The sequence below is a fragment of the Oryctolagus cuniculus genome, chromosome 1 (genome assembly GCF_964237555.1).
Source record: "Oryctolagus cuniculus chromosome 1, mOryCun1.1, whole genome shotgun sequence".
In the NCBI taxonomy this organism is placed as follows: Eukaryota; Metazoa; Chordata; class Mammalia; order Lagomorpha; family Leporidae; genus Oryctolagus; species Oryctolagus cuniculus.
Window position 1 is genome coordinate 86,958,154 of NC_091432.1, and position 26,099 is coordinate 86,984,252.

Below are 26,099 nucleotides of genomic sequence, written 5' to 3' on the forward strand. Positions count from 1 at the left end.
TGCTGGCTCCTGGCTGAAGCCTGGCCCACCGCAGCTGTTGCAGCCATTTGAGGAGTGAAACAGCAGATGAATGATTCTCTCTCTCTCTCTCTCTCCCCCTCCCTCCCTTTTTGTCTCTCTGTCACTCTGCCTTACAAATAAGTAAATGTTTTTTAAAAGATCTATTTCTGTGTATAGTTTATAATTTAATGAGTCTATTCATTTCTAAAGACAAAAATTACAACTAGATATGGTCTTCAATGAGAAATGTGTGCCAAAACCTCTCAGAGAGTACAATGTGCTTACCATGGATAGCTAAACAATGGTCTTCCAATTAGGTGACCCAATCAACTATTAGAAATATTTGCAACAACTTATTACTAATAATAAAGAACCAAAATCTATTGTTTACTTTGTAAAATAAAATGGGCTGATGGAAATTCCATGCATCATTTTTACTAAGCTTTGCTTTCATGAAGGGAAGAAAAATGGAAAAATATCATTTTTCATTAAAATTCAATTCAATATCATATTTCATTAAAACACAAGAAATTAGAAATAACCCTAAGGCATGTATGTCTACAACATAATTTTAGCAAAAGTGTCATATATGAATATGATTAATCATTTCTGTTCAAGAAAAAAAAGCTGAGAAAGTCCAAGCAAAGAATATTCTAAAAGAGGCAAGGGGTGTGGAATGAGTATGTACCAAGATAACACCATGTTGGTAATGGTAAAAAGTTGAAGTCTGTCTAAATGTCTAATAACAGAAGATTGCTTTCATGCACTAGGTGTGAGTTTAGAAGGCGATGTAAAATCCACTAATAACACAGGGAAAGGTCTATGATATATTTTGGTAAAAAGGCATATTTTGATAATCTTCAGTTATAGAATAAGAGATAGAAGCAAATTAGAAATATGTCCAAATGTCAACAATGTCAGATTGTGGAATTGTGGCTGATTTTTATTTTGATATCTTAATTTTTATGTGTGCTCCATATTTATCTTAACGAATGTGCATTGTTTGTATAACTGGAAGCTGGTGGGAATTCATTTACAAAATGAAAATGAAGAACTATGAGGTCAAAATGAACAAGGGGAGTGTTACTACTTCACCACACCAAACTGAAAGTGTTCAAGAGACCAAAATATTGGAGGTCAGTTGAAAGGGTGGAAATATTCCATATCTCAGCTGGAAATTAAGATTTTAACTTTTTGTGTTTTTTTTTCTTTTTCACATTTATAGGAGAATCACTTTAAAACAGGTTCTCTGATTTTCAGACTGAAATCCAAATGATTTTACTTTCTAATTGTATCATCTGATACCAATTTCTTTTTTTCTGCCTTTTGGTTCTGTTCTGTGTTTCTCCTTTTTCCAAAAATCAAAACAGTCATCTGAAACCTTTTCTAGTAAACACTTCTGATTAAAATGAAGGCCACTTAAAATGTCAAGATGCTGGCATCCCACATCAGAGTGCAACTGAGAGCCTTGGATACTCCGCATCAAAATCTAGCACTCCTGCTAATGTACCTGAGAAGGCACTGGCTGAAGACCCAAGTTCCTGGGTCCCTGCTACCCACATGGGAGACTCGGATGGAATTCCTGACTCTTGGTTTCATCTTGGCCCAGCCACCACTGTTGCCACCCTTTAGGGACTGAACCAGTGGATGAAAGATGGATTGCCATGTCCCACTCTGTAGCTCTGCCTTTCTAATAAGTAGATCTTTAAAAATGTCCAAGGCAAGCCCTACACAGTGTTAAGACTTAAACTGACGCTGTGGTGAGGATTGGTGTCACTTTATCCAGTTTCCTGCACCTTTCTTCTAGCTTCTTCATTCACCAGCCCTGTTCCCTTGACTTAGAGCAACACACTCATTCTTAGTAAGGGCTAGGGCTCCCTGCGGGGTTGTGGCTCCACCTCTTTTACTCAATCAATATCTTATTGAAATGAAGCTCTTACATATACACCCACTTTGCACTTCTGCTATCAGGTGCCCTCTCAGAATTTAGAAACAGTTTTGAACCTTCAACGAAGAAGTGTAGATTTGATTCCTGGTTCCACATCTTACAAATTCAATGGCCCTAGGAAATTTTCTTAATCTCTTGGTTTTCTATTTCACTTTGAGAAATGTAGTAGCATTACCTATATTATGGAATAAGAATCAAAGAATAATTTGCCAAATCTTTTAACATAGCACTTGGTATACAAAAATTTAATCTAAATCTGATTTTTTTACAGGACAATCTATAGATGGCAATATCAGAGATTGAAGAGAATGAGTGAAGCAGATATTTCAAGCTCAAATCCCTACTATATTATTAATTCCATTAACATATATAAGTTACTTAGCCTCTCTAAATATTCCATTTTTACCCTATAAACTGGGGACAATGACATCTAACTTGTAAGCCTGTTCTGAGAATTAAGTGTATTTAGAAGCAAATGCATGATAAATACCATTACGTAGAAAGTACTTAATAATAATAATAATAATGCTGTTATTATTAATTAGTGAAGGACCAGAAGGAAGAGCCATAGCTGAAGACTCTTTAAATAGAATTTTAAAAGAAGGAAAAGAAGCCACAAAATAAAAAAAGATTTTCTAATTTCCTTTACTCCAAAAATCTACCCAAAAAAGAATTCTTTGTTAACATGAGTGAACATGAGGTGTTTTCTTTCCTTCATCCCCAGAGATGGTAGCAGAAATGGAACTGGTGAACAGACCCAATTCAAACAAAGATATCTACAGGAATAACATTGGGAGAGACATAAGATTTGTTTTGGCAAATAGAGCAGATTTCTGATTGTTTTGGTTTTCTTCTCTTGGAGCCAGTCAGCATCTGGCTTTGAGAACTGAGTATGGTCACCATATGTCCTACATTTTTCTAGAGCAGACCCAATTTAAAACATTGAGTCATGTTGCCCCCTTGGACACTTGTATTTTTGAGACCAGGGATCCTTATTTGCAGTTCTGAATTATGGTAATTGCAACTGCAGAAGTCTGTGTCTGACAAGGTAAAAGTGCAAATCACAGGAATATGGGGTAGGGTCATGGACCAAAGAAAAATAAAACCTGGGGCAGTTCTCTCTTTTTCCCTCTATAATATTGCTGCCTTCACACTTCATACTAAGTACTGGTTTGGCACTCTCCTCCAAGGACAAGAAACAAGGGAATGGGCTTCCAAGATGCTCGGGACCAATCAATGTGTTCGAACAGAGTCAGGCAATCTTCAGGAGAGTTCAGCCCCATTCTGTTTAATAATTTTCTGTTCAGAGAGCAGAGCAGATGGGGATGGGACAACAGTAACAACTGGCCTTCATGATTTCATTGAAAGATTACGTGTGCCACAGCTGAGTGTTCTACATGCATTTAGCTCACCTAATACAGCAACCCTTTAAAAAGACACTATTTTGCTCTATTTTACTTATGTGGAAACAGGCTCAGAGAGATTAAGTAATTTGCTGACAGTCACGTGGCTAATGAGTGGCAGAGCTGGGATTCAAGGCTGATTGACCCCAGGGTTTCTCAGTAGGTAGACTGATCATACATTTAAATAAAGTGACTGTTACTGAAACAGGAAAGTTGAGGGTCAGGCCTCAAATTTCTGGGGTAACTGAGCAGCTGTGGGAGTACCAGACAGGCTCACAGAAGAGCATTTCTCTCCAGGAGTTGTTTTCCAAACTGGAACAGTCTTGGAATCAGAAATCCATTATGTGAAAGTAAATGTATCTGGATGGGATTATTAGAGATCTTCAAACCCAGGGGTGTTTGGGGTTTGGCTACATATTATGTTCTGTTTTTCAAAGGTTCTGGGAGAAGTGAAACTCAAAACATGTTTCTGCACAGTGATTATCCACTTTGGTTTCAACTCCATGTATATTTCTAGAGGAACTAACTACCCTGGACCTGTTTCTTATTTTAGAGGGTACCCCTAATATAAATACCCACAGACATGGTAGACCCACAGAATACAGAGCACCCAAACCTAGCCCAGTGAGACCAGGAAAACAAAACAAAACTCTATTAAAGACCCTTCATCTACTATAGCCTTGACTATGCATCATGTTAGAGCAAATACTTTAGTAGGAAAACAGGAGAGGGAAAAAATAACCTATTGGGTGCCTACTGTGCAAGCCACTACTTTTGATGCTAGGAACACCATCCTCATCTTCAGGGAACCTTCATAAGGAATATAATCATATTTCGGTGTAGCAAAAGGACAGAGATCTATAGAAGCCCAGACACAGTAATCACAGCCAGCCTGGAGAGATGTTTCAGTTGTGTATTCTTCCTTCACAAACCATCCCAAAATTGTTTAAAACAACAGCCATTTGTTTATATTTGTTAGTTTGTGTATATGTGTTGGGAATTTTGTCAGGGTTCAGCTAGATGGCTCTTTCCTTTTTTTTTTTTTTTTTTTTTTGACAGGCAGAGTTAGAGAGTTTCTAGTGAGCCATGGCACCGGCCGACTCTTTCCTTTTTCATAGCTGGAGGATTGATTAGTCTGTAAGATCCAAGATGGCTTCACTAACTTGTCTGTATTCTTGCTGGAGATAACTGGATTCTATTGGTCACAGTAGTCACAAGTCTTCTTGGGTTCAAGAGTAGGGGTCTTAGAACCACCTCTCAATAGAAAATGTGTTACGGAATTTACAACTCTACTTTAAAACTGTCATAGCCATCTCTATTGTCATAAATTTAAAATTTTTCTCATATATGTAAAATACCTTCACCTCCCCCTCCTGTGAAAGTCTTGCTCTACTGTGGAATCAGGTGCATGTCTGAAGTCTAAAATCTCAGCATCCAAATTAGATTCAGAAGCAAATAAGTCTGCTCAGGTGCAATTCTCAGTACATTGTGCCTCCCAACCCGGACACTTATAAGCTAAAGGGATACTTTTTTCTACCTCCTCTGCATAGACAACATAAATAGCCAGCATACAGCGGTGGAGAAGAATACCTTGCAGTAGACAGTACTATTCAAAGATGAGTGGCGATGGAAGGCACCCATCACTCATCTCACAGCAATTCTCAAATCAGGAACATGGTTTTCTTCAAGACTGAACCATATTCCATGACTCACCAGTTCATTTTCGAGGCTCCCATTTCTGCCTTTCAGTCATCCTAGTCTGTCTGCAGCTGAATCATTTTCCCGGGGTACTGCTTCCTAGAGAAGTTCAGATGGAAGCAAATTATTCTCTTTTTTTGTATAATTTCTGCATCGTTCCATTTTCATTCATATAATTCCTTTAAAAAATGTCCGAGTTTTTGTCCTACTCTGTTTTGTGCTGCTAAGAGCCCTCTTGGACCCTCATGTGGCCCTCCCACATCATAAGGAGTCACATACCACAGCAGATGGACTTGCCCTTCTGGAAATCAGAAGCCCTTCTAGACCAGGCTTTAGATGGGCCCTGAGACCCCAGTGACTATGCAAGTCTGAGAGGTGTCCAAGACGCAGGTGTTTTGGGAGACAGTGAACAGACTTTGAATAGGAGGGCTGGGGTGCCTACATGCCAGCATACAAGGTCCTCTGCTGTGTGGGATCAGAAAGGAGACAAGGTGAGAACTTCAGATTTCCTGGTACCACAGTGTTCTGGACTCTAATGAGTCCAGATGAGAAAAACTCTGAGAAGTTCAAGAATTTCAAATTTGAACCAGGCCTACCAAACCCTTATGAAGCTATATTTATAAAGATATGTATGCAAAATTTGATAGCTTGATTTATAAACTTACAATGGTATTTGGGTTTTATTTGTGCTATTATTGTGGGGCTTTCAAGAGGTCTAAAGATTGTACAGATGTATCAAAATTTATAATGGTTCAACTTAGTGATGGTGCATCTTGTGATTTTTTTTTGTCTTTGCAATGCTGGGAAAGCTATAAGTATTTAGTAGAAAACATAGTTGCAACTTTGTATTTTCATCTTTTCTCAGGCTAGAAAAATGAAGTTATATATTATTCAACCAGTCTCTCTCTTAGCTATAACTTCTGATGACTCCTCTATTCCTATCTCTTGATCAGCTAACTCATTCATCTGCGAGGATTCAACATTAATACCAATTTTAAAAGTACATGTTTCTTGGCTGGCGCTGCGGCTCACTTGGCTAATCCTCCGCTTGCGGCGCCGGCACCCCAGGTTCTAGTCCTGGTTGGGGCGCCAGATTCTGTCCCAGTTGCTCCTCTTCCAGGCCAGCTCTCTGCTGTGTCCTGGGAAGGCAGTGGAGGGTGGCCCAGGTCCTTGGGCTCTGCACCTGCATGGGAGACCAGGAGGAAGCACCTGGCTCCTGACTTCAGACTGGCGCAGCGTGCTGGCTGCAGCACACCAGCCGTAGCAGACATTTGGGGGCTGAACCAACAGAAAAGGAAGACCTTTCTCTCTGTCTCTCTCTCTCTCACTGTCTAAATCTGCCTGTCAAAAAAAAAAAAAAAAAAAAGTACATGTTTCCTGAACAGCTTCCTGCCCACACCTAGATTACTGACTCTTTTAAGTGCAATTTTACTTGTACTTCTTCCTCCATGGTTCCTTTAATATTGCATTGTAATCACCCATTGGTTGTCTGGGATTCCCCCTAATTTTCAGTTCTTTGAAGTCAGAAATTGTGTATTGTGTCCTTTTGTGTGGCTTTTGCATGATACAACTTGGTGATACAGATACAGTCAATCATACAAATGAATCCAACTGCACTAAAAGATCCACGAACTGGTAATAGTCAATGGGATGGGACTACTCCTCCAGACACAGACATGGTGGGGAGGGACAGAGGCAGAGCCCCTCCAAGGTCAACCAGAGGGCTGCCCTCAGCACGTGGCTAAGGCGGCTTGGAGCTGCATCACATGCCTCTCCCTGAACTTTCACAGGAGATTAGCTCTTGCTTCTTGGAACACTGAATAAGTGAAAAGAAAAGATGTTTGTAATGAACACCAAAGAAAAGTCTATTTGTTCTCAAGACACTGAGCATGTTGTTCAACCCAATGAGTTCATCCACGCATTTTCTTGGACCCTGCAAGGGTCATAACGGCAGCAGGGTGACAATCCACTTGGTTCAAGTCATGCTCATTCAGGCTGCCCCAGGGCAGCATTAACTAGGCAGTTGCTCTCTTTTCTTCCCTGGGTTTAAAAAAGATTCAAAGCTGGGTATACACATATGTGCATCTCACTTATTTGCTTGCTAGTGGTTTCTCACTTTCTCTCTTTCGTCTCTCTCCTAGCACTGCTTTTGGAGGAGAACCTACCTCTGCTTGTTCTCACTCTCAGTACTAACTCTCTTCCCTGATTTGCAGCGGGAAAGAAACGCAGGCTTCTGGTAGACATTAAAGGTCCAACTTCAAAACACAAGGACCCAAGTACCACTGTAGGGTTCAGTACTCATAGTACCACAAGGAAACTGGAGAGAGGAATAAAGGAGTCCAAGAGGCCAAATCCAATCTAGGTACTGAGGAGTCAGGACTTCTAATCCTTGATTCAATCTGATTGCTGTTGAGGGTCAAAATCCTGTAAGCGCTTTAAGGTGAGGGCCCAGTTATGGGGAATTGTTAATCTCAGAAGGCCTGGCAGAACATATGACCAATTAGATGAGAAAAAAAATATTCTCCTTAATAAGTCATGTGTGCAAAGATTAGTGTCGAAGGATAAGTATCACCCTGCTATTTACAGAATCTAAAGTGGAAATAACCCCAAATGTCCACAATAAAGAATTGATTATACACCTAGAGTGAGTCTGTAGAACCAATGAAAATAATGTAATAGAAAATACTTAATGATACAAGAAATGTCTCAATATATTATGTAAAAACTAAAACATGCAGTAATAGATACCAAATTAGAGACAATGCATATGTTTCTGCAAAAGAAAAAAGAAAGATATTGCTAGAGGAAAATCTTTTGTTCATGATTTTAATATCATTTTTTCATATTTTCAACAAGAAGCATTAATTTTTATAAGCAGAGACATAATACCACTTAAATCATTTCTGATTGTTTATGGCTCATATGAAAAAACACAGCAGAGGGTCTGCTCTTGTCTAACTGTTCGCAAAACAAGTAAATCAAATGATCAGCAAACACTTGTTATGGGAAACTGAGAAAAAAGGTTTTGTACGAACTTGGATGACAAAAACACTAGAGTCACTCTACCTCATATCAGAAGCTATTTCTAAAAGATTATCTGGCATCAGTATTTGATGCTCCAGGCCTACCAGAGTCAGTCTACTGTGCCTTCTCTCTTTCTGGTGTTGGCATTTTAAGTCTTCTCTCCAGTAAGAACATGAAGGCATTGCCCTTTGTTAGAGAATTAAAGACACTGTAAGTATATGGAAACCACATGTAGCAAGTTTTATGGTACAAGTATGAGATGCAGAATCAGAATCTTGGACCCTGAGCCACGACTTTGGCAGCCACTCTGCGCCTTAACGTGCTTACTAAATTCTCTCAGCTTCAACTGCCTCATCTGTAAAATGATGGTAATAACAACTACCTCAACATGTGGTCAGGGAGATTGATCACTCAGTCAGAAAGTATTTTCTGAGCATCTACTTTGCACTGTGCTAGATACTCACATACAACATGTTAACCCCATACATGTTAACTCACATACAACAATGTTAACCCCATCCTAACACAGTTTAAAATCTAGTAATGAATAAAAGGCAGATGTGTGGAGAGTTGAAAAAGATGTAGCAATTGTTGTGTGCAACACTGCAGGAACACAATAAAAGTGTACCTAATCTGGAGTAAATGGTGTATCTAAAATAAAACATAAGTAAATAAAATAAAAAGGATGATAAAAAATATCCAAGCAAAGAGAGGAAGAAGAAAGTCCTGAAAGAACAAAAACTATGTAGTGAGGTCTGGAAATAACAGTGGAAAATATATTCCAGTTTAATAGAGCTTGGATAGTGTAAAAGTGATTGAACACATTTACCCTTACACTTTATAGCCCTAATGTTGTAAGTACTCAGAATGTTAACTGATGATTGACACAAATAAATAAGTTACTTCTCAAAATTTATTAATGCTAGGTAGTTAGTTGGCAGAGGCCATTAATACCCAAGGTATGTATCCAAAAATATATTGGCACTTCAGATTCTAAAAGAATAAAAAGCAACAATATTTTTAAGATTCTCTTGTCATCCTCTGGGTTACTGTCCTTCACTTTGGCACCAAGCTCATTTTATCATATAGATGTAACTGAACACATAAAAACCTATGGGCAGTGTGGTACAGTACTATGCTTAGGAGGCCAAGGAGCTCAGAATCAGTGAGTTGTGATAATGATATAGTAGAATTATAATATCCATCCCAGGGTTTCTGGTCTCATTCTCTTCTGGGGTAGTGGAACTGCATGTGGATGTTGTATGCATCTCTGGGTGTCACCTTCAGGAAGGACATTGAGAATTTGGAGTCCATTCACAGGAAAGAAGGTTGAGGAGACTTGAAACCATCAGAAGTAATGATAAAAGTAAAACAGCAGTTTATTCGGGAAATGACACAATAAGACATGCCAGCTATCTTCAAATACAAAATCAACATTTTGTGAAAAGAATCAGATTTAATCTATGTGGCTTCAAAGAATAGAATCACAAAAGATACACTAATGGGACAATTTTCAACTCTATTAAGGGGATCATTTTCTAAAACAATGAAAGCTGTCTAGAGATAGAATAAGTTACTTCAGAAGAGATGAGTTCCCAATTACTGTGTAAGCAGATATTAGGTGATCTCTAATCTAATGGTATCTTAGTATTTTAGATAATACGTTAGTATGTTAGGTGATATTTTAGAAAAGATTTAAGCATTAAATTGATAATTAGACTATACAAACTTTAAGTTCCCCTCCCATTCAAAGATGGTATATTTCAAGGAAATAACAATTACAATACCATCATCATCATTATCAACAACAACAAAATCAAAATCTATTCATGTTCTCTAGAGATACCATGTACAATATAATAGTTGCTATGCAGATGTGTTCTGTTTATTTATTAGTAATTGTAATGTAGCTAAGATAATTTGAAATATGCTGCATGTGTGACATACAGAACAAGTTTAATGATTCTTTATATAGATTACATGCTGAAAGAACAATATTTTGGGTAGTTATGTTGAATGAAATCTATTCTTAATATTAATTTCATTTGTTTCTTTTAATCTTTTTTTAACTGTGGGTGCTAGAAATTTAAAATTACATATGTGGTTGATGAAAGGAGGCCATCATTCCCACCTGACCCAGGTTCAGACCACTTCTAATACTTCCTGTTGCGAGACCGAGTGTTTCTTTGGCTTCTCCACATTCCCTGGGGCAGGTTATGTGCCTACAGGAAACCCAAACCATGAAATCCAGCAGCCAGAGCCTTGCACCAAACTGACTATAAACCATGACAGGGAACAAACTGTGCTGAACTCAGAAACAAGCCCAAATAGATCAAAAGTTTTTAATTTCCTAAAACACTCATCTGAAATATGACCAAGGAATGTCTTCAAATTAGAATTGAACCTACCTACATATTTCCTAAAACCAGTGAACAACCATATCACATTGAGCCAACATTAATTGGATGTGAGTCCTTGCTTGTAACCAAGTAAAAAATATTTACCAACCCCGTGTATTTTGGCTTCTGGCACAGAGACTGCTTTAATAGCAAAATGAGCAAGGTCAGCACTGTTTTGTACTAAGCAAGCATACATGGGTGTTCCCCGCTCACAAGCAGGCGGAACTGTCATATCCACATTAAGACAACCTGAACAGAGGAGATGAACTGTTAACACACCATCATGTGGCTGGGGCAAAGATCTCAAGGGTGAACCACACAGATTTGCAGTCAGAAGGACCTGGGTTAGAGTCTCAGCTCCTCCTGCTGACCACTGCATAACCCTGTGCAAGGTAGGTAGTGCTTCTAAAGCCTTAGTCTCCTTATCCATCAAGTAGAAATGAAACCATCTACTTCATGACATCAAATAGTTATTAGGAAGATTTAATGATTATATGGGTCTAGATGTAGGCATCTGGCACTTAGTATTGATGATCATCATTACACTATGAGCTCCTTTGGGGCAGGGTTGTGCCTTCATTCATTTGTCAGTCAACAACTGATTATTGATGGCTGACTGTGTGGCAGCCCTATCTGGGTGCTGGAGTAATGGGGCTAGACTAAAAATGTCCCTAAGTTCTTGGAATTTATATTCTACTAGGAAATCAGATGTAATCTAGTTTGTAAATAAATATATAATTTTACCAATAGATAAGAAGGAGGACAGAGCAGTATAAGAGAGTGGAAGATGGAGAAGGGGCTGGTGAGGATGTTATTTTCAGCAACGATGTCACTGAGCAGAGATTTGAATGACGTGAATAAGGGACAGAGCCTGGAGAAGGTCTAAAGGAAGTGTGTTCCAGGAAAAGCAAGCAGCAAGTGCATATGGAGAAGAGCTTGATGCTTTGATGAACAGAAAGAATGAAAAATGTTTCTGACAAGGTGGCAGATATGACCCAACTGTTGGTTTTGGCAAGATGGAAATCATTGGTGACCTTGACCAAAGCATTCTTAACAAAGTTTAAAGATATATAGTTTCTGGATCCCGTTCATTTAGAAATTGCAATAAAGGTATAGACACTTGGGGTGCTGCCGAGTCTATGAAATGAAAATGATTCTTCAGAGAAGGGGAAGCTGTCAACACAGGAGAGAGGGAGTTATGATTTCAATAAAATTGCAGAAGCAAAGTCCTTGAGCAGATTAAGGACAAGAGGAGCCAGTGTTTCAGGGAAAGACCTGGTCCCTGGTAGCTGCAGGACCTGGTTTTCCATCTAACAGGAAGATGGGCAGAACATGGTTGCTTGGATGCAGGCAGGGTGGTCAGTTTGGTGATGGAAAGATGGGAGAGGTCTGATGCCTTCCATTCTCAGGATTTAAGGAGTACCGAGAGAAAGAAGGAAGTTAAGGAGGTACAGTTGTCACCCTAGTTCCTACTCCAAAAACAGAGCCTATGAAGAGGTTTTTGGAAACCTTTTTCAGCTACTCGAGAATTTTAGCAACATGGGTCACAGGAAAAGAAATTAGTACCACATCTTTTACAACTTTATTCTTACCTCCCCCCGTCTTACTTTCTTGTCTACCTACTGAGCTTTGCTCATGCCGTCAACATTTTAGTCTGGTCAACAAGTATTTATTACATGTCTACTCTGTGAAATACCCATGCCAGGTGTGACCATATAGAGTTGGAATCACTGACACTAGCTGCATCCTTGAGGAGGTCACCTTCCTGACAAGACGTCTGAAAGTGAAAGAATAGATTAAAATCCTGAGGATAAGTGATTTGATCCATAATCTGATGATACTGCCATAAGCACTAGGAGTTACACAGAGGACTGTTCATGACCTATATCACCATTCTTCCAAGTTTCTCTTTCCCTGTCTCCTCCAGTCACCTAATTACCCTCTGCTTTGAATGGCCTTTTTAATACCATCTCCCCAATCCAAACTGATCTTTCACCACCTTATTCTTTAAATGATCTATAACGATGTTTCCTCCAGCATCCCAATAACAAATACTTCCCTCAGAAGTATCACTGGTATTAGCAACTGGAATGCAAGCCAGAACTGAGGATCAAGAAGTGTTCATAGTTCCCACTGGGGCCTTTTTCTCGCAGCTGCCATCCTCAGGAGAGTGTCAGGGTTGTGGGTGGATGGAGGAGTTAGACTGGGAGATGAGGGAGATTCCAGGATTAGGATCCTATCCAGATTCCTCCTGTGGGGGTTCTGCTGAGTGTTCAGGTTCCATTGATGAGGATTTATTCCGGCAGAGAATTGGAGCTGCTGTGCTGTGGGGAGGCCACGGGCAAAGCAAACACACTGGCTGGCACTTGCACTAAGAGAGAACAAGGGCAGGGGTTGTGGGGCTGTTTTGCAAGACAAACAGCCAACTAGAGCTAGTGAAATAAGTCAGAGACTTTGCAGAGGGTTCTGAAGTACAGGGAGCACCATTAAAAGAGCTCTGGCTTATTTTGCTCAAAGCCATAGCAAATATTTGCTGTGTTCCCTTATGTCTATAATTTTTCAAATATGCTTGGAAAGGTCCACACTCATCCATACCACGCTATCCACAATGGCCAGCCATGTGCTCTGCCTGCCTCCCACTCCACGCAAAAAAGGCAATTTTGCCTGAGTGTGTTACAGAAGATTTTCAATTCCTCCCCTCCTTCGTTTCTTCCTTCTCTCCTTTGCCCTCCTCTTCCTGACAGAAGAAATGCCTCAGAGGAAACCCAAGGCTTAAAAGGTTAAGAACAAAAATCATATGGAAAAAAAATGCTTCTGGACACAGTTAATTTAGAGATTAGAATAAAGGTATAGGCATTTGGCGTGCTGACTCTACTATCATAGATTTACTGGCATGATAGCCCAGGGCTGGGGGCCAAGGGTGAGCTCATGCAGTAATTTCTTTACCGACACAAGAGTGGAGCTAAAAGCAAAATGCAATCCAAATGACTTCACTAAATAGGATGAGTGCATGAGGTTGAGCAGGTCCTTCTTCAAAGCTATTACTGCTTTTAGTCACCAGCCCCCAGTCCTTCTCCTCACTCAAAGGGAGAGGATAGGAATTTCCATCCCATTCTCAAAGTATTTTCGACCAAAAAAATATTTGAAATGTTGCAAACATGATGAAACTGTCTGATGGACAAGAAAATAGGTATGTGTAAGATCATACTTCTATTTGCTCTAAAACAAAATAAACATGATGAGTTTTTCATCTAGATGGAACTAAAAACCACTGTTGCTACAACATCCAAGCAATTTGGTTCCCCAACATTTCAGTCCCACTCAAATACACAAAGTCCCATCATATATATTAATTTCCAACAAAGAATTCAATGGTACTACTTGCTTCATGCTGCAGTCTCCATCTGAAAGTTGACAGGCTGTCAGTACCCAGAGAAAACAGGAGCACAAGGAGAAAGTCATGTCTTTTTCTTTCATATTCTGTTCTTGAGGCATCTTTTGTTCTCCTAAAACTTGTGACTTTGTCCCTCATGCTTCTCACATTCACCTCTCTGTAGCTTGAGTAAAGACTTCTGTTTTTCTGTGACATCTCCTGCCTGCTACTTCCCAAGGAACCTAGAAATGTCAGTACTTGAGAATATAAGTATTCGGGTACCTGGCATACCAGTGGTTTCCAAAAAGTTCATGGAAAAATATACATTATGAACAACAATCATATGTTTTTAGCTCTTGTTTATACTCCTGTGGAACTGTGGTCTTCCTACTTTTTACTTGTGGAATATTATGGTTAGTGGTGAGTTAAGTCTATGATTATAGAGTGGATTAAAGTATGTCTTTGCAAAAAATAAAGAAAAAGAAAGGAAGGAAGAAAGGGGATTGAGGGAAGGAGAGGAAGAGGGAGGGAAGAATGGCTATCTTCTTAGAGCTACCCATGAAATACATGAAATCTGTTCTCTTTATATTAATAAAAATTTAACAATGTACATTATGAAAAAACTATGCATTAATTTCAAATTTTTTATACCAGAATAAATTTATTTTGAATTTTATTTTTCTAGGAACATTTTGAAGTGCGCTCATATAAAAGGTATTCCTGGGGCCATCATTGCAGTGTAATGGGTTAAGCCCCCACCTGTAACACTGGCATCCCATATAGGCACTGGTTCGAATCTCAGCTATTCCACTTCTGATCCAGCTCCCTACTCATGTGGCTGGGAAAGCAGCAGAAGATAGTCCAAGTCCTTGGGCCCCATATATGGGAGACCTGGATGGAGCTCTTGGCTTCTGGCTTTGGCTTGGCTGCAGCCATTTGGGAAGTAAACCAACAGATGGAAGACCTCTTTCTCTCTTTCCTTCCATCCCTCCATCCTTCCATCTCCTTTTCCCTCTCTTTCTCTGTAACTCTGCCCTTCAAATAACTAAAATAAAAGTTTTTAAAAAAGATATTCCCTAAATAACTGTTAAATAAATGAATATATGAATGCATTGAATTTGCCCTCTTGGATATCTCAAGATAATGACTACCTACAATCATCAAATTTACTCTAAGATAGAAATTCACAAAAATAATATAAAGATAGTCTTAGAAGTATGCACTCTTAGAAGACAAATCAATTTTAGGCCATGAAGAACAACCTGTAAAGATATCTGTGGCATGACAGGTGACATCAGTGATGCCTTGGCCAACCCCTCATACTCTTCAGTATCCTCTTGGGAGTGCCAACATAAAGCTCTGAGCATTGCCCTGATGGTAGGTTTGGTTTTCTGTTCTTAGGGGAGAGATTTGAGATCTAGTAGGTATCAGGCTTTTTCAGAAAAATTAAATTTCCAACACAATTTTCAGAAAGTCCAGAACTAGGAGTCTTCCAAAGTATGTGTCATGGTTTCCACCCTGTCCACAGAGGCAGAGCAATCATGGACTCTGCTTCCACCCCAAAGCTGCACAGGAAGAGGCACAAGGCCTCAGCAACCCCCTCCACCCCCCAACCCCATTTCTATGAGATTATGATGCTCAATCCTGAGACATTCAGTTTTTCTATTAAAGGGCATATAGACAATTTCCTCCAACTGTTGGACAAAGGGCTCTCATCTCAGCTCCTGCACTGCTCATGGATGACTGAGAAAGGTGTCAGGAAGCCAATTTCTCAAGTTTAGAGTCCATTCCTTAGAGATACTTTTAGTTAGAGCCTGGCTTGTGATCATTTACTCAAACTTAATCTAATTTTTGTACAACCACTGTGATTTGATTGTAGTTTGTTAAAAATCAGGGTTGGGGGAGCAGTTTGGAAGGGTGAGCATTTGGTGCAGTAATTAAATAGCCTGTTTCTCATATCCGAATGCCTGGTTTGAGTTCTGGCTATTCTAATTCCTATTCAGCTTCCTGCTAATGTACACATACTGGGAGGCAGGAGTTGATGATTCAAATACTTGGGCCCCTGTCACACATGTGTGAGGCTTGGATGAGGTTCCAGGCTCCTGGCTTCAGCTTGGCCCACCCTTGGATATGTTGAGCATTTGGGGGAGTGAACGAATTTATGGGAGACCTTTCTCTGTGTGTGTCTCTTTCTTTGACTTTCAAATAATTTAAATAAATGTTAAAAATCAGAAACAGATAATGGAATTCTTTTGATCAAGTCCTTCAATATTTTCGAATTACCTAGACACCACACTTGCCCTCATCCAATCCCTTTATCAAAGCCATTTCCATATCAGAGCCTTGAAACTCACCGTTCTCACTGCCATTAGTTTCATCTAACTGCCCCATTGTTATCTAGGAATCAGCTCAACACTTTATCTTCAGAATTGAATAAATTGTTTTAAAAACTTTAAAGAACGGGCCGGCGCCATGGCTCACTTGGTTAATCCTCCGCCTGTGTTGCCGGCATCTCATATGGGTGCCGGGTTCTAGTCCCGGTTGCTCCTCTTCCAGTCCAGCTCTCTGCTGTGGCCCGGGAGTGCAGTGGAGGATGGCCCAGGTCCTTGGGCCCTGCACCCCATGGGAGACCAGGAGGAAGCACCTGGCTCCTGGCTTTGGATTGGCGAGGTCTGCCGGCCGCAACGCGCTGGCAGTAGCGTCCACTTCGGGGGTGAACCAACAGAAAAGAATGACCTTTCTCTCTGTCTCTCTCTCTCTCACTGTCTAACTCTGCCTGTCAGAAAACAAAACAAAAACAAAAACAAAACAAAAAACAACAACAACAACAAATATAGAGACACGTGTTTAGTCTGGCAGTTGAGGCACCTGTGTCCCACACCAGAGTGCTGGATTCAATGGCTGACTCTGAATTCTTACTCTAGCTTCCTGCTAATGCACACTTTGGGAGGCAGCAGATGATGACTCAAGTACTTGGTTCTCTGTGGCCCACATGGGAAAACTGGATGAAATTCTGCGTTCCTGGCTTCAGCTCTGGTTTCTACAGGTATCCAGGGAGTGAAGCAGTAGAAGGAAGATTTATCTCCATATCTGTCTCTCTGTCTCTCTCTCTTCCAAAATAAAATTGAAGCAAGTAAATATAGTTTTTAAAACAAATTGGGCAGGAGTTATAGTATAAATTCTAAAGAAAGAACACCTGTCAGCTTCCAACCATAAGCTGAAAGGGCTCTCTTACAGAAGCAAGTTTTGGGATTGAACACAGAGTTCTTCTGAGGACAAGTGAGGTAAAACAAGGAGCAGCTGATGATGGGAAGAGCCGGCGATGATGAAACACAAGAGTCGATAGATGACTCATGTATCTGGTCTACCGAATGTCTCATGAAATGGTTTTATACTTCTCTGCCACTGCCTGGACTTTATGTTCTCTCCCTTTCTCTTTCCATAATGATGGCTTGAGCAGACTCCAAAAACTCTGCAGCTTTCATAATTACTCCTTTTTCTTTTTTTTTTTAAACACAAATTCTTATCTAGTCCAGTTTAAATTTCCAACCTCATAGCCAATTTCCCCACTATCTCATCCCCACATCTCCTGCAGCGGCCAGACTTGCAGGATTGGAATAGGAAGTGGGCCTGCCCTTTCATGTCCTTCCTGCCCTAGCTCCCCAGAGAATGGAGGACTCTGGGATACCTTTCTCTACTTTTCTTTGCAAGGCTAACTACTGTGGTGTGTAAGGCTAGTTGTGAAAGGAGGGGAGGGAGGCCCCTGTAGGATGATCTTTGCCAGGTGGGTGGGCTCTGTAGCGGGCAGTGATGTTAGGCACTTTGCCTAACACTTTCGGTGTGGCACAGGCATCCATGCTTTTCCTATGAGGACACACATATGAGCTCCTTAGAGGGTCTGGCAAGACCTACCCACAGTCCAGTTTTCTTATACAGTTCAGGAATTCAGGTCCATATACAGTGGTTGTTTTTTTTTTTTAATTTGACAAATAGAGTTACAGACAATGAGAGAGAGAGAGAGAGAGAGAGAGAAAGGTCTTCCTTCCCTTGGTTCACTCCCAAAACGGCCACCACAGCCGGTACTGAGCAGATCCGAAGCCAGGAGCCAGGTGCTTCTTCCTGGTCTCCCAAGTGGGTGCAGGGGCTCAAGCACTTGGGCCATTCTCCACTGCCCTCCCAGGCCACAGCAGAGAGCTAGACTGGAAGAGAAGCAATCGGGACGAGAACCCGGTGCCTATATAGGATGCTGGCGCCGCAGGTGGAGGATTAACCAAGTGAGCCACAGCGCCAGCCCATATATTGTTCTAATCAGGGAATACTGTCATAGCAGCAGAACTAGTTCTGGACAAGTTACTAGTATTGGGAGTTTCAGAGTATTATTGCTACGCGACCAGCACCAAACAAGTCAAAGATGGAGATTTATTCCAGTTCCACTACTTACTTAACTCTGAGCCTCATTATTTGCATTTACAAATCAGGGATAAAGATGCTTATGTCATAGAGTTATAGTGAAAAGGACCATGGGCTCTGGGAGGTTTTGCTACCAGTGTTCAAATCGTAGGTCGAGCAGTTAGTTCCTACATGTGTGACATCAGGTAAATCAAGTTTTGGAGACTCAGTTGCCTCACCTTGAATGTGAAACGAGCATTTGTTTTTTATATCCTTATAGGGTAAATTAAAGAATGCAAACAATTTAATAATGTAATGATATGAGATATATATAGGACAGTACATAAGACAAAACAAGCACTTAGGATATGTGAGTTATTGCTGTTAAAGTGCAAGGAAAGTGTTTAGCTCAGAGCCTGGCACCTGATACTTGTAATTACTGAGCTGAGGAGGTACTATCAAGCACTATACTTCACTTATTGGTGTTAACATGGTGCTTTCCTCTCCTTACTCCCTTGCTTGGTTTCAACATTTCCTTGGCCTTAGCCAGTGCCCATCCCACCATGTTCATGCTTTGGATTTGTCAGCTTCCTGTGGTCTGCCTGTGAACCCAGGAGCCTGCACAAGCCCAGGCAGTTCTATTTCTGCTTCGAGAGCCAACACCATCCACCCCCAGCTGAAATACCTCCCCTTGGAAACAGCCCACTATTTGCCCAGAGGGTACAGCTCTGAGCAAAGCTGTTTATCCCATAGTCAGCCTCCAAAGGCTTCCACTCAGCAGATTTCCCGGCTGTCTGAGAGCTTAGGCCCAGTCAGTCATCGGCATTTCTGCATCACCCCCCATGTGGGATCAGACACATATCTTAGACAAGTGATTTGTCAGCAGGCAGCCTTGTACTTTGAGTTGTTTTTTTGGTGTGGATATAAATTAATACCTCCTCACCCACACTCTCACATTCAGACTCCCTTGTGACAAGAGGTGTAATAGCCTTTTCAGGATCTGAATCCTGTCTACCAGTTCTGCCTTATCTCCTTTGAGCCCCAGTCAAAACAAATTACAGATACCAGAGGTACTGCACTCACTACACCTCCAGGCCTTCACAAATGCTCCCCGCCTCCCGCCCCGCCCCTTGCTGGCAACATCCCTCCCTGCTATTACTTCTAGTTCCAGAGAACTTGCCTTCATCTTTCATCAAGTATCACCCCTCCCCACTCCGCCCTGCCCAGACCCTTCAAAGTGTTGCCTCCATCCCTTTCAAAGTGGTGGAAGGCACTTCTCTTTGACTCTTTCACATAATGTGGCTTATACATACTCCCACGTCATGTTTAACTTTTCCTTCTCGACTCGTCTGCGAATTCCTCAGAGGTAGATATTTCATGTTGTTCAATTCTATATCCTTACTACAGAGTCTATAGTAATACAGAGTCTACAGTAATATACATATGTTATATAGCCTATATATTATATAGTCTATAGTAATACAGTCTATAGTAATATACATACATTATATAGCCTATATATTAGATAGTCTATAGTAATATAGAGCTTATAGTAATATTTGAATGCTGAATGAATTTTCATGATAGCTACCTAGGGTAGATGTTGAATTGTAATCAAAGAATAAAAAATAAATAAAAATGTAAAAGGAAACTTACCTCTCCTAGAGCTCATTAATGTGCTCCTGGTGCAATAGGGAAACAAATTGAGTTCTCTAGCCATAGAAAAGGTTCTGTGATGGGGAACAGATCTAGGAAAATGTCCCTATTTCAAAGAATGAAAACTCCCTTCAAAAGATGGCATACTGACCACTATCACTAAGAAGTTGCCAAAGTGACCAATATAGAACAATTTTCTCTCTTTCACACTGCAATCATGTCAAAATGGTAGATTCAAATTAAGAAAATGACATAAGCCACCCAGGTAGCACCACACATATTTATGAAGGAGTAGGGTACATGTGCTTTTTCTTTTCTACCCAAGGATCTCTACTACAAAGAATGTCTTTATGTCTTTATGCCTCCTGTTCACAAGGGCCTTCATATAAGGGATCTTTCCCCCACCTTATTCTTATCCAAATACATATAGTTAATTCTATGATTGCCAGGATGTTAGCTGAAAAATATTTTTTCTTTCCCTCAATTATAGCAAATGTCACTTCAAATGAGAAATACTTGTCATATACAATGCTATAAAAATTTTTCATGTTCTCGATTTCTTTTAAGATTTATGTATTCATTCATTTATTTGAAAAGCAGGGACCATGCTAGGCCAAAGCCAAAAACCCAGAATTCTATTTCCGTCTCCCACATCAGTGACAGGAATGTGAATACTGTGGCCATCACCCACTGCTTTCCCAGGCACATTAGCAGGATGCTGGTTTAGAAGCAAAAAGGCACTCCAAATGTGGGTGTCCCAAGCGACAGCTTAATCTGCTACAACCCCATTCCCTATCATGTCTATTTCTATAGATGTGGAAACGGAGGTTCACAGAAAAAAGAATTTCCTGTCAAACTGAAATAACAATGTTGAATAGAATAGTAATTATTAGGAAGAACTCTGGAATCACATGATCCTGGGCTCTATTTTCTATTTTTCTACTATTAGATATATGGTCTTCAACACATTAATTTGCTTTTATGAACCTCATTTTCTTTGATTTTTAAATTAATAATAATCCTAACTGATGTAAAAATTAATTAGTTGTCTATGTAAGGCATCTAGCAGATTTATTTAAGAAGTATATGAAAAAAGCTATTACAAACCAAGAGTTTAAAGGAAAAATAAACACAATGAGTAGAGAGTTGGGAAGATGAAAATGGAACTTCCAGAGATTAAAAATACACTATATGAAATTAAGTATATCCTGGATGTTGAGACTAACAATGAATTAGAAACCAAAGAACAGAAACTTGAGAACAAAGCCATAAAACTGTACAATATTACACAGAGAGGAAAAATAAACCAAAATAACTTAACAGGTCCTTAGTAAGCTGGAGGATGATATCAGGCTATCACAGAATATAATACATACAACTGTGGTGCCAGAAAAGGAGAGAAAATTGAAGAAAAAAATAATAATAAATTTCCAAATGTGAAGAAAATTATGAATTCAAACATCCAAGACTATAATCAAATCCCAAATCAAGTTATCATGAAGATAAAATCCCACTGAGATACATCATAAGCAGCTAGCTGAAAGTCAGATATGTCAGAGCCTATGCCTTGTTGATATCAGCAGAGGTCAAGTAGGGAAAGTACATTTCCAGCATCACCTGGTGGTAACAAAACAGCACCCTCTTCCACCTATCAGCATTGCATCAATAAAAAGTTGTTAGAACAGTAGATTAAGAAAAGATCCAGAGCTGGATGACATAAAAATCAAGATGTCCATACTTCAATTGAAAAATCACTTATCCTACCAAGAACCAAGGACATTTCACCTTGAATGAAAAGGACAATTAGCATATACCAACATGTTGAAGACAGAGATGTTGGAATTATCTGAAAAGAATTTAATGCAATCATAATAATAATCTTGAGATATTACAAACGTGCTTTAAAATATAAAAATAGTGACTCTTAGCAAAGAATTATTACAATGATATCAGAGACAACAGTTTCAGTAACTTAAGGGGAAAATAAAGTCAGTGAAGGGGCTCAACAATATTATGGAAAGGAAGAGTTTTACAAAACTTTTAAAATAAGAGAAAATCTTTAGGATTTATGGCTGGGTGAAGAATTCCTACACATGACAGCAAAACAGAAATATATAAAAGAAAAATCAAATATTGGACTTCACCAAAATTTAAAGCTTTTTGTTTTGAAAACATCCCTGGGAGAAAATATTTACAAAGCACATTTGTAACAAAGTACAAAGCTGGAGTACATAAAAGAATTTCAAGATTAAAATGCAAACAATCCAATTAGTAAACGGGAAAAAAATGAAAGGTATTTAACCAGAGAACCTATGCAAGTGTCAAACAAATACATGAAGAGCAGGTGTTTAGCATAGTGGTTAAGCCACCCACACTCCATATGGTGCTGCCTGGAATGAAGTCCCAGCTCCATCTCTTGATTCCAGCTTCCTGCTAAAGCACACTCACAAAGGCAGTGGTGGATAGTTCAAGTTGTTGGGTCTCTATCACCCATGTGGGAGACCCAGATGGAGATCCTAGTTCATGGATTTGGCCTAACCTCCCCTGGCCATTGTGGGCATTTAGGGAGGGAACCAGCAGATGGAAACTTTGTGTCTCTTGGACACTGAAATTAAAAAACAACAACAACAACAACAACAAAAAAAAAAAAAACAAGAAAAATTTTAAAAGTCATGTGAAAGATGTTGACTATCATTAACCATTAGGAAAATGTAAATGGAAAAAAAAAAAAGAAAACAAGACTATCATCCAATACAAAAAAATGTAAATGAAGATCTCAAAGAGAGATCCACACCCCTCCTAGAACAGCTAAAATTATAGAAAGGGTGTGAAAAAATTGGATCTCTTATACAGTACTGGGGGAACTATAAAATAGTACATTAACTCAAGAAAATAACTCAGCAGCTTCTTTAAAACCTATATAGATACTCACCATGGGATCCAGAAATTACATTCCTGACCATTCATCCCTTAGAAGTGAATACTTGAAGATGATTATTCATAGCAGCTTTAATTGTGATGGCCAAAAACTGTAAATAACAGAATGTTTCATAATAGTTATATTTTTAAACAAATTATGCTACAAACATATGAAATACTACTCAGCAATTAAATGGAATGAATTCTTGAAACATAATAGCTTGAATGGATCTAAAGGTTATTATGCTGAATGAAAACATCAAGGATCATAAACTGTATGATTCATTTCTATAACATTCTTAAAGAAATAAAATTATAAAGATGGAAGGCTAATTAATGGCTGCTACTGGTTAGGTAAGGTAGTGGGGGTGGGGGCTAATACAGCTATTCAGGAATAGCAGGAAGGACATCTTGGTGGTGACTGTACCTTGATTATGGCAGTGCTTACCCAAATGCATGCATTTGATGTATATAAACATTTTGCTGATATGAGCTTCTTGATTTTGAAACTGTACTTTAATTAGACAAAATGAAAACCATGGACTACAAGTCTACAATTATTCCAAAATTTAAAAACAATGAAAAGTAGTCAAAAGCAGAAAGATTATGGAGAATAGTATAACCCTAAATAATATAACATGAGAAATTATCTCTGTATTTGTGCCTCCCCCTATTCGAATAAATAAATAAAATTTTAAAGTAAGGCAAGTGTTTGGAGTAATGGTTAGGATGCCACTTGGGACACCCACATCCCATACCAAAAGTACCTGGATTCAAATCCCATTTCTATTCCCAATTCCAACTTCCAGCTAATGTGTACCCTAGGAGAAAGTGGGTGATGGCTCAAGTTACTGGGTCCCTGCCCCTCACATTGCAGATTGAGCACCTAGATCATGGTTTCAGCCTGGCCCGACTCCAGGTGTTTCAGGCATTTGGGGAGTGAACCGGCATGTGAGAGCTTTCTGTTTGTTTCTCTACCTGTCCCCCATATATTTTAAATAAATAAATATAAAAACTACACTAAATTTCAGGAAGATAGACTATCACAGTAAACTACACTAAATTTCAGGAAGACAGACTATCACAGTAAACCATCATTAATATCTCATCTCTGAATTTTTATATTAATTAGATAACAATCTTTAATGATCATGAAGATCTGAACATCACTGTAAACTACCTTCACCAAATTAAGCTCTACAGAATACGATATCCAACAACAGTTCAATGTATGCACTTTTTAAAAGTACATATAACAGGGGTCCGCACTGTGGCGTAGCAGGTAAAGCTGCCACCTGCAGTGCCAGCATCCCATATGGGCACCTGTTCACACCCCGGTTGCACCACTTTTTTTTTTTTTAAGATTTATTTATTTATTTTGAAAGAGTTACACACAGAGAGAAGGAAAGGCGGGGTGGGGGGCGGGTAGAAAGAGAGAGAGAGAGAGAGAGAGAGGTCTTCCATGTGCTGGTTCACTCCCCAGTTGGCTGCAACAACCGGAGCTGTGCCAATCCGAAGTCATGAGCCAGGAGCTTCTTCTGAGTCTCCCTTGCGGGCACAGGGGCCCAAAGATTTGGGCCATCTTCTACTGCTTTCCCAGGCCACAGAAGAGAGCTGGGTCAGAAATGGAGCAGTTGGGACTAGAACCAGCACCCATATGGGATGCCGGCATTGTAGGCGGTAGCTTTACCCGCTACGCCGCCACAGTACGGGCCCCTGCTCCACTTCTGATCCAGCTCTCTGCTATGACCTAGGAAAGCCGTAGAAGTAGAAGATGGCCCAAGTGCTTGGGCCCCTGCGCCCATGTGACCCATGTGAGAGACCTGGAAGAAGTTCCTAGCTCCTGGCTTCAGATAGGTGCAGCCCTGACCATTGCAGCCATTTGGGGAGTGAAGCAGCAGATGGAAGACATTCTCTCTCTCTCTCTCTCTCTCTCTGTAGCTCTGCCTTTCAAATAAATAAATAAATAAATCTTTGAAAAAAAGAAAGTGAAACAGTTTACATAAACAATTTTTTAAAAAGGTGCATATAACATTCACCAAGACAGGTGAAAATTTGGGTCATAAAACAAATCAGAACAGATGTAATAGTATCAAAATCAAAAAGTATGTTTTCTACCTACACACTATTCATAGTTCACCAGACAAAGAGAACTAACAGGTTGGGGTGTGTGTCTGTGTGTGTGCGTGTGTGTGTGTTGAGAAAGAGAAAAAGAGAGAGAGATTTATTTTAAGGTACTGGCTCAACCAACTATGGGAACTGGTAAGGCTAAAATCTGCAGAATAAGCTGGCAGACTAGAGACTCGTGGAAGAGCTGATGCAGCAGCTCAAGTCTGCAGACAGTCTGGAGGTATAACCCTATTACTCAGGAGAACATCAGTCTTTTATCTTACGGCTTTCAACCGATTGGATGAGGCCTACCCACATAATGCAGAGTAATATGCTTTATTCAAAGTCTATTGATGTAAATGTTAATTGCATCTAAAAATACTTTTACAGCAATGTCTAGACTGAAGTTTCTCCCAAAACTGGGTAGCACGGCCTAACCAGGTTGATACTTATAATCAGTCATCATACTCTATAACAGAATTAAATAGGGGCCGGTGCTGTGGCTCAGTAGGCTAATCCTCCGCCTTGCGGCGCTGGCACACCAAGTTCTAGTCCTGGTCGGGGCGCTGGATTCTGTCTTGGTTGCCCCTCTTCCAGGCCAGCTCTCTGCTATGGCCTGGGAGTGCAGTGGAGGATGGCCCAAGTCCTTGGGCCCTGCACCCACTTGGGAGACCAGGAGAAGCACCTGGCTCCTGCCTTCAGATCAGTGCAATTCTCCTGCCTTGGCGGCCATTGGAGGGTGAACCTACGGCAAAAGGAAGACCTTTCTCTCTCTCTCTCTCTCTCTCTCTCTCTCTCACCGTCCACTCTGCCTGTAAAAAAAAAAAAAAAAAAAAAAAAAAAAAAAGAATTAAATAGGAAGACAATGACAATCAGACATCTAGGAAATCTCAAACATCTGGAAATTTTAAGAAACATATTCTAAGTAATTGATAAAGCAAAAGAAAAAAATCATAAGAGAAATGAGAAAATATTTTAATTCACATGGCCAAAAAATAAAGCACATCAAAATTTGTAGGATGCAGTTAAAACATTGTGCAGAAGCAAATGTATAGCTTTAAAAATTTACACAAAAACATTGCTTTAGGAAGCTAGAAAAAAAACAAAATAAATGGAAGGAGAGAAATATTAAAGAGTAGAAATTAAACAGAAAACATATTACAGAAAATTAAGAGTGTCAA

General features: G+C 39.8%; 1 protein-coding gene across 33 annotated transcripts in view; it reads right to left on the reverse strand.

The window, feature by feature from the left end:
* FAM76B (family with sequence similarity 76 member B) overlaps positions 1-26,099 on the reverse strand; it is a 330,098-nt gene that overhangs the window by 74,898 nt on the left and 229,101 nt on the right. For 27 of the 33 annotated variants that reach the window (XR_011390246.1, XR_011390252.1, XR_011390250.1 and 24 more), the window contains 3 exons: positions 22,823-22,919; positions 5,329-8,259; positions 5,065-5,148 (listed from right to left, as the gene is read on the reverse strand). The gene's annotated coding sequence lies outside the window, so the exon portion shown is untranslated. The remainder of the gene's footprint in view (positions 1-5,064; positions 5,149-5,328; positions 8,260-22,822; positions 22,920-26,099) is intronic. The other 6 variants (XR_011390214.1, XR_011390221.1, XR_011390219.1 and 3 more) reach the window with 3 other exon arrangements.